Below are 10,281 nucleotides of genomic sequence, written 5' to 3' on the forward strand. Positions count from 1 at the left end.
CATGTCGATGTAAATGGTACATATTCATCCTTTCTGATGGCTGAGTAATATTCCATTGTGTGTGTGTATATATACATACATATCTTCTTTATCCATTCATCTGTGCAAGGACACCTCAGTTTCTTCCACAGTTGGGCTATTATAGACTATGCTGTTATGAATATTGGGGCGCAGGTGCCCCATCATTTCAGTACATCTGTATCTTTTGGATAAATACCCAGTAGTGCAATTGTTGGGTCATAAGGTAGCTCTATTTTTAACTTCTTTTTTTTTTTTTTTTTTTTTTTTAAATTTTTTTTAATTTTTATTTATTTATGATAGTCACAGAGAGAGAGAGAGAGAGAGGCAGAGACACAGGCAGAGGGAGAAGCAGGCTCCATGCACCGGGAGCCCGATGTGGGATTCGATCCCGGGTCTCCAGGATCGCGCCCTGGGCCAAAGGCAGGCACCAAACCGCTGCGCCACCCAGGGATCCCCTATTTTTAACTTCTTAAGGAACCTCCATACTGTTTTCCAGAGTGGCTGCACCATTTGCATTCCCACCAACAGTGCAAGAGGGTTCCCCTTTCTCCACATCCTTGCCAACATCTTGTTTCCTGTCTTGTTAATTTTAGCCATTTTCACTGGTGTAAAGTGGTATCTCATTGTGGTTTTGATTTTTATTTCCCTGGTGACAAGTAATGTGGAGCATATTTCATGTTCTTGTTGGCTGTATGTAGGTTTTCTTTGGAAAAATGTCTGTCCTTGAACATATTTTAAATGTATTAAATAGTAAAATAAATATGAATCTTATGTTTTATGTGTATGGCTTTGTAAAAATGTAAATAAGCTAGACTGATTTGATATATTTTATACATATTTAGATTCTAACTTACCATCAGTGGTCTTTTAAAATTGGGAGTATAAGGTATCCGAGTCACACAGTCTGAGTGTGCTAGCTAAAATAATTGGTCGTATAAATTTGTGCCACATTTTTTGAGCAGTTTCTCAATATCTAACACTAAGTTTTTACGAAGTGCACACACATTTTTGATCCTATAACTCCACTGCTAAAAGTTGGCTCTCACCTGGAGCAAAAATTTCATACTCACAATATGATTATTGAAATATGGCAAAAATAATTCAATAACAACAGACTATAGACACAGTGGCTTTGGAACACAATAGTAATCAAAGTGTTTAGTTACTTATACAGCTTTTCTTTTCCTCTGAAGGGATTCTAAACAAACTAGTCTCCCTCACATTTTCCACTGAACTGATTAAATTTTTGTGCTATAGTGATGCTACATAAATGTTAACTTCCATACAGTATAGTTATATATTTCATACTTTTATAAAGTACTTTATGAAACATTTTGCATCAAAACCCTCTACAGATTTGAGGACTTTTATGTTCCAACTTTTATGAAGTTATAGTAATATGCTGTCATACTCTGTCCATCCTAATTAAACTCACTAAGACTGACAAGGAAGTAGATCCCAGGCTTCAAGCACAAGTCTCATGATCAGTCATTGCAGTAACACCTGTGAAAAGCAGGGTGACCCTAGAGAACTTGCCTTAGACAGTCCAGGTCTGGGAGCATTTTCCTGAAGTAGTTACTAAGAGTGCATCTGGACTCTTAAAGCTCCCCTGTTGGTTCTCACTAATAGAAAGAGTATGTAAGGCAGCACTGCTGGTGATTTACCATCAGGTCACTAGAAACAGGGACCTACTGTATAACTTGTGTTGTCAAATAAAAATGCCTAGACTCATATAAAAAGTGTCTCTTTTCTTTTGTCACCTTATAACAATACTCAGGTTCTCACCCAGTGTTTATCTGGAAGCTTCCATTCCTGCCTACATCAAAGTCAAGTTAGGCTCATATTAGGCAGAAGTACATGCAATTCATAAGTCAATTCTGTATATTAGAAGGAATTCAATATTCACAATTTCATATTCTTAAGCTTCTATATCCACTATTTGGTATTATCCTACCATCATGCTATAGGACGTGGTTTGGTATCTTAGTTTTGTTTCGTGTTTGTGTTTTTCCTCCAAGTGCATGCAAAGCATATCAGACTGAGATCCAATTATCAAAAAGGAAAATAAAAAAAATAGACTTGTGCTGATAGGCATCAATAGTTGCTAAGTGGTTGCTAAATAGTTGCTGCATCATACTTGTATTTTTGTATATATTTTTTCCTTTCCTTTCAAAACAGGTTTTTATCATTTAAATCATTTTGTTTCCAAAAACAGTAATTGAACTTAACCATCCAATTTTTATTTTGTTAACTTTATCTCTCATACCTATATTACTAATAGAAGGGGCTAATTTACAAAGGGCTTTTATGCCCTGTTAAAATATTGGTGATAGGCAGCCATTGAGGACTTTATGTTTGAAATACTTTTCCCAAATGGTTTGTCGCAATAATGCCTCCCTAAATGACTTAGATACTAATCTCCTAAATGAATAGCAAATCAGGTGCTTAGTCTATACCTGAAAAATATTCAGGATTTGCCAATATTGCGAAGAATGTGAAGTACTAAGTGAGGCAGTTAGTAAGAAAGGGGATCTTCTTCTCAGCGGCCATAAAGATAAGAACTGAAGTTCTTCAAACTACACTTAGACAGGTGTACCTTGACCAACAAATTCTGAGGCCACAGAACTTTCTTGGATATTGGCTAAGTAAAATCAAAATAAAGCAAGGTTTGTAACATAGACTTGAGAGGACTTTGGGATAAAGAAAAAAAGAAATTTTCTTTTTTTTTTTTTTTTCATCCGTATCCACTGATACGGATTCTCAGTGCTGGATAAGAGAGAATTGATGGCAATGATGGCAGAAATTGAATCTCCCACAAAGTGATCCCTGTAGAGAAGGAGGGTAAAAAGGTAGCAAGAGAGTCAAGACTATTTCAATCATTCCATATTTGTTTTATGACCATTTCATTCTAGACATTTGAGATGGAGAGAAAAGATGCCATCCCTGAATACACAGAACCTTTAACCTGACATAAGTAAGAGTTGTTCATTCATTCATTTATTCACTCGTCCTCTTAAGTCTTCAACCAAATATCTGCAGGAATAGAGATAACTGAATAATGGGGAATTATGGGGCATCTAATTACAGGGTGTTGGGGAGGACTTAGAATAGGAATTGGGCTTGTGTAAGGTGATTTTGACAAGGATTCAAAGAAGTTCTATATGAAAATGCTATCAGGAAATGGGGTTATTCTATGTTGGGTATCTAATAATTCTTATCCAGAATGCAAGAACAAAGAGAGGCTAAAGCAATGAATGAAAAAGAAACATCAGTGAATCATGTTAGCCAGGATAGGGATAATGATCCATCTTTGTGGTTTGAGTGACACCTTATTTTTATCTTGATTCATCAGAGTGGCCTTGTCTGACATTGGTGTTCTGTGGGATGACCCAATGGAAAAACACCAAGGCTTTGCTCTAACTGCCAGGCTGCCCCAAACTCTCAGGAGTGTTTTTATTTTTTATGTCATTTATTCAAGAAACATCTATAAAATATCTGTTATGGATATGCCCCTAAAATTATAAGTACACATTTGATAGTCTCATTCTTAAAAAGAATAGCTAAGTTTAAAGTTACAGACTATAAATTAGAATTATATGTTGATGAAGTGGCCTCAAATGAAGGAATTTTCAGGGTGGCAGGAAATATTCAGTGAAGGCTCCACAGAAGAAATGGTATTTAACTGAGTGCTGAAAGATGCATAGGTTTTGAAAGTTTCAGATAAGGAAGAACACTGGGAGCAGAAGTGGCAACCGAAAAAGTCCTAATAGGTAAGAAGTACTTTGAACACATCAGTAAGTCTGAGAAAGGACCTCACACATTAGGCTGAAGAGTTAATACTTTTTTTACTTTCCTTTAACTATAAAGAACTATGGAAGCATTTCATACAAAGAATATCTGTGATCACATTGGTACTTGACCAAGTATTTAAAGTGGGTTTAAAAACATTTCTTTATAAATTTATTTATTTATTTATTTATTTATTTATTTATTTATTTATATGAATAATTTGGAGAACTAAATAAGATCATACCAAAAGAGCCTAGTACAGGATCTGGCATGATCTGGGTGCATAGCAATGCTCTCATCACATGGGTTCTCCTCTTGCTCCCAGGGAGGATGTTAATCCTGTGGAAGGAAGGGCTGCCAGATGAGAAGAAACTATAGTCATGGAAGAAAGACTGTTTCAAGGAGACAAAAATGATTTAGTGTCTTTAGTAATTTCACTTGGTTTCAGAGAAGGATAAAAACAATTATGAGATCACACGTCAGTGATGAGTATTCTCTGGTTTTACAAAGCAGACATTCTTTCAAAACTTTTCATAAGGCCACCATTAAATATAAAATTTTAAATAGTCTGTCAGCAAAACATTATTAAATGCTGAAAAGCACCAGCAAAGGAAGACATGGCAACTTCTGAAAAGGTCTAAAATAGGATGGATTCTAATCTTTCTTGGATAATTTAAAAGGGATCTTGTGTGATGATAAGGAAATGAAGTAGATGACCTCTCGATGTCCTTTATAGACTAGAAATTATCCGATAATGCATTCTAATAAGTACTTGTAGTTAACAAAATAGGAAAGGGCTTCATTTTGAACTCTGTTATTTATTTTTTTTCTGTAGAATAAGGATTGATTTACCTTAAAGTTAAATAGGGTGTGAAATTGGTTCTTAAGTTTTTTTAAGCAAAAAGGTTATCTATTATTTTTAATTTTGTATGATTTCACACATAATATATACTTACTTTGAAAAAATTTGAAAATATAATAATTTCCAAGTAAGAAAAAAATCACCCATAATTTTATCATCTATATACGTTTTTGTTTAACAGTTTGGTATCTACTCATCTATTATATTTAATACAAGAAATCAGTACAGGCAACATTCAATTCATAGCTAGCCCTCCCTGGATTCAATTCATTCTTCAATGGCCCTGCCTGAATTTCTACTCCTTCAAAAAATATTCTTCCTTTTCCTTCTCATCACATCCACTCTCACCTATCATCATAAATCAGAGTGTCTTTTAGGTCATTTTACAATTCTGTTCACCACATCTACATTGAAGGACAGTGAATAGCAGGGTTGAGGAAAGACAGCATCAATTGCTTTTTATTTATCAAACTACTTTCTCCTCCCTCAGAGCTTTATGTACCATTAAATGCAGTCCGTTGAAAACTGCCCACAAAAATGTTCAAGGAAAAAAATGGTACAAACAACTCAGGGAAACCACTTAGCCGTCTGGTATATAAACATCAAGGCTGTAGACAGCTCTCTAGAGATAATGGACATCAAAATAAAGAGAGGAATTCTCCTGTATATAATTCAATACAAAATCACACATTCTACTGCATTACATTAGTGGCAGCAAAAATTGCACTCAAGGACTTAATTCTGAAGCAAATGGATTTAAATTTTTATATTACTTGTAAGTCTTTCAATAAGGAAATTGAAGATAGTGTCAAAAGTGACACAGGTTTTAATTTTAGGAAAGTTCCATCCAATGTGTACCAGGCATGATTAGAATAAATAAAAAAAAAAAACAAAAATATAATCATGTCTCTATCAAGTTTTCATCTTTGGTTAATAAAAAGGAACTCAGTTAAAAAGGAGACAACTTGGGACACGTGGGTGGCACAGTTAAGCGTTCAACTCTTGGTTTTGGATCAGGTTGTGATCCCTGGTTGAGAGAAAAGCCCCACATAAAGCCCCACATCAAGCTCCACACTCACATGAGGCATGGAGTCTGCTTGAGTTTCTCTCTCCTTCTTCCCCTTCCCTCATCCCTCTCTCTCAAATAAATAAATAAACCAAAAAAAAAAAAAAAAAAGGGAAACACTTTTCCACAGCACCTAAATGGAGTAGCCATTTGTTCTGGGGAGATCTTTGTTTTCTGCTAAGTGGCTGTTTCCTTTTTTGCAATTATCCTATTATTTGGCACGTTTGGGGGTAATCATTAAATGTCTTGCACAGTGCTAAATACTTTCTATGGTGGTAAAGACTCTATATGCAACATCTCATTTAATCTTCATTATAATCTTAAGGTAAGTAAAATTATTATATGGATTTTATATTTGAGGCAGCAGATTCCCAGAGATTAAGTCATTTGCTTATGTCACACTTCTAGTGAGTGTGACCAGGCAGTCTATCATCAGAACCATCATGGCTAATGCCTGAATAGATTACCTAACTTATTCTCTTTAATAATATTTTAAAATGGAAATAATATTTGTCACCAGCATATCCCACGTGTTTGTGTGTGTGTGTATGTGTATATATACATATATTTACTTTGGGGGGTGATGGATATGTTTATTACCTTAATTTTGCTGGTGGCTTCACATAAACTTTTTAAAATTTAATTTTAAATTAAAATTTTATTAAAAAAATAAATAAAATTTTATTTTAATTTTATAAAATTATAAACCTTAAATATTTGTGACTCATTGTATTTCAGTTATACCTTAATCATTTTTTTAAATGAGGTCTATTTTCTTATATAAAGATTAAGAGTTTGCTCCATGAAGGGAAATACAAAGAGTCTCAACCAGATTGATATAATAAGTTAAAGGAAACTTCTTGGAATCAGAAGGTGCTAATGCAGCACAAGCACCAATTCTAATCAGTATGAATATTCAGTCAATATGTTGTTATTATTAGTAGTAGTAGTAGCAATAGTAGTATGGAAACCTAGGAATGGAAGAGAAAAGAGAAATGAAAAAGCTATTTATCTTTTATTAAGTATCTGCTTATTTTACACATTGTGTCATACTCTAGGAAGATGGGGAAAGGAATAGGGAGGGTAACTAGAAATCTTAATTTTCATCCATGCAATAAAAATATACTAATGATCCAATATTAGATCAGGCTTTGTAGGAAATACTGGGGATGTAAGATGTACAGATACAATTCAGGCTTTTACTAAGCTCTTTTATACAGGTTATTATGGAGCACTTTTATAGAAGTAATGCAGTATACCACAGAACATAAAAGAAAGACACCTGGTCCAGCTAATAGTAGAGTTGAGTTAAAAGCAGGAAAATTTCCTAAGGACAATGTCTTAAAAACTTAGTAAGGAATGGTCTGATTAAGATGGTGGGAAAGTGCACTAATAACAGGGAACAGTGTGTGCTAAGGCACATATTTGACAGTGCAGACAATCTGGATAATTTCAACCATTTCAGTATGGCTTCAGCATGAGCAAGATGAAATGATAAAGGAGGAAATCAATGGGACAAATATGGTTGTAAGTGATCAAAAAGAATTCTATATCTAATGTTAGGGCATCCAGATTTTATTATGAATAATAAGAAAGTGAAAAAATAAGAATGGATTTAATTTGTGTGATCTACTTCAGTGATTTCTGTTTTTATTCTGTATCTTTTTTTAAATTTATTTTTATTTTTATTTTTTTTTATTCTGTATCTTCACAGACTTTGGGGTGCCTGGGTGTCTCAGTTGGTTAAGCAACCAATTCTTGATTTCAGCTCAGGTCATGATGTCTGGGTCCTGGGACTGAACCCATGTCTCACCACTCAGCAGGGATTCTGCTTCTCTCCCTCTTTCTTTGTCTCCCCTCACCCTCATTCTTTCACTCTCTCAAAAATAAATAAATCTTAAAAAAATATATTTACATGGTCTTTGAAATGTATGTAATAAACTATGCAAAGGATATCTATTTTAGAAGAGTTATAACAGAGTAAAACTAGTTTGAAGACAGAAGGTGCTAACATCTTCCTTCTGTGAGAGCTCTAGTATTTTGTCTCACCACAGAAAATCAGCAAAAATGTGAACCATTTTGGATGTTTGTTGTATGGGAATAGCTTTTCTTATGGGGCCAGCATTGACTAGAATTTACTAGTATCTTAGAACCATGAAATCATAAAATATCAGATCTGAAAAAAGTCTGAAATCATCTATCCCAATTCCATTTATAGATAAGAAAACTTGGATCAGAGACAAGTGAATTCCCTATAATGTCACATAATCAGAAACCGGAAGAGCAAATAGTACAATATACGACTGCCACTACCTAGTCCTGGTCTCCTTAATGCTCACTAGGCTGCTTAGCCTGCAACATTTTCAATACCCATTACTGACAGTTGATGTTAAAATATTATTGATAATCATTTGAAAATTAGCATCTGCAATATTTAGCATATAAAAATCATATGAATGTACCCCTGAAACTAAAGTAACACTTTGTGTCAAATATTTTTCAATTAAAACAAAACAAAACAGAACAAAAACCCATATTACTTCGTAAAAACAAAGAAATCACACAAAGCTATTTAAACCTTTGAAGCAAGACTGAAAGAATTTAGCTTTTCCAAAGTTCCTTGTCACATGGTTACAACAAAACTTACACATGAAAAATTTTCAACTTGAGGTAATCATAAAATGCACATCTAGTTCAAGATGGCAGATATCTTTTTTCTTCTTAAAAGTCTATTAAATTGATTTCAAATAAATAAATACTAATAATAAGGATGTTTAGAACAATTATTATGAAAAGGGGTTTGAGATATTCTAAGGAGCATGACAAGTAAAGATTCCAATTACATAGGCTTGATTTTTATGTCTCCCCCAAACAAAATAAAGACTATCCGAAGTAGAGATATTTAGACTCTTAAAGCTCTTTAATTTCCTCACTATTTAACTAAAGATAGTGGGTAGAACCTTAAACTGAGTGTCTCCACTGTCTTTACTGTCGAAATAGTTTAATCCAAGAAAGCTAATGACAAAGATCCCATTTTCCTTTAAACATATAAGCACTAACTGAGTAATAGAATCTCAACATTTGAAGGAATCTTAAAGAGGATGTGTCCTGTCACTATACTTTAGTATGTGGAAAGTACAGCACAAAGACATAGATCTATGTATTTGAACTCAAGTTCCTGTGTCTCCCAAGACAGGGCTGAAGGGCTGCCTGTGTCCCTAATTTCTATAAATATGGCCACTTGACTTCTTTCCTTGACAACTCTCTTCCTGACTCTTCATATAACATATATTGGCAAGTTCTCTCAAATTTATGTTTGAGCTAGATCTCAAACCTGCTCACTTTTCCCCCATTTTAATTACATCCATGCTAGTCATAAGTCAATAATAATTTATCACGTTTCCACAGTGTGCCAGATACATTTGCACTGACTGGTGTGACAGTCCCAACACTCAACAAGCTTAAATTATAGTGGAAGTAATAATCTGAAAAAAAAACTAAATAAATCAGATAACAGAGTGATATGTGATATAGATAAAATAAAATCCCAGTTTAGATCATCACTTTTTCAGGAATTTGTAGGAGATACCTTTCTTTCACACTTCAAGAGTGCCAAGCATCTCTCTGGTGACATTACCTACTCTGCTTTGTCATTATGGTTTCTTGTTACTGCAGTCACTCCCAGGTAAGGTAAAAGTGGAGACATGCAAATGCATACACAATTATCTGGACATTCTACTTCTAAATGGCATCTTATGTAAGGAGCTCTGCATACATGCTTGCCAGTGAAACAACTATAACTAGTGAATATTATAAAACAAAACAAAAAAATCAACCTTTTAAAGTCTGTGAAACCTGCCCTTAGGACATAAAACAAATGAACAAAAAAACATTTATTCAAGAAAATCTAAATCTCAATAAGAACTTTGAGGATCTGTGGTACTTGCATAATAACCTGCTGTCTTCTTCCTACTAATCTTGCACTGAGCATGGGGGAAACTCCACTCTGGCTAAGTGTGGCCAAGAAGACTAATCCTCTCCCCGCAAAACTCCCATTGAAAGGCTACAGTAGCTCCCTTGAAGGGCCAACGGCAGCCTTTTTCATCATCCAGCTCTGTGTTACAGGAGCTAAATTCCAGGTCAGTGTAGCCCAGAGGTTGAGAACCTTTTCCACACTCAGTCTTAACCTGTAGGGTAAAGGCTTTCCCCCAGGTGTGGGGGAGCATTGCTGAAAAGCCATCCATCCTCCATAGATATCTAGGGAAAATGTATCCCTTTCTTTCTTCATTGATTGTGGTGATCATATCTGTTTTCTTTACTTTCATACTTTATCATTATACCTGGACCAAGTGGAGAACACAAATACTTGATGAAAAAGAATGAAACAAAAGCTCCCTCTTTTATTTCTAGTTATATAATCTTAACCATCAATATTGGGTTGAATAGTTTACCTCCAGGACTGATATCCTTCCCAGAACCTCAGAATGTGACCTTATTTAGAAATGGTGTCATGGCAGATGTGATTAGTTAAGATGAGGTCACA

The 10,281-nt window shown here is 34.5% G+C and overlaps 1 long non-coding RNA gene across 19 annotated transcripts in view; it reads right to left on the reverse strand.

Annotated features, from left to right (window-relative positions):
* The window catches only part of LOC140611880 (uncharacterized), a 224,129-nt gene that overhangs the window by 164,231 nt on the left and 49,617 nt on the right, over window positions 1-10,281 (reverse strand). For 18 of the 19 annotated variants that reach the window (XR_012013156.1, XR_012013148.1, XR_012013152.1 and 15 more), the window contains exon 1: window positions 10,190-10,280. The exons of the other annotated variant lie outside the window; for it this stretch is intronic. This is a non-coding gene — a long non-coding RNA (uncharacterized lncRNA). Of the gene's footprint in view, window positions 1-10,189; window position 10,281 lie in introns of those variants that run through there. 19 annotated transcript variants of the gene reach the window in all.

This window comes from Canis lupus, chromosome 20 (genome assembly GCF_048164855.1).
Source record: "Canis lupus baileyi chromosome 20, mCanLup2.hap1, whole genome shotgun sequence".
In the NCBI taxonomy this organism is placed as follows: domain Eukaryota; kingdom Metazoa; phylum Chordata; class Mammalia; order Carnivora; family Canidae; genus Canis; species Canis lupus.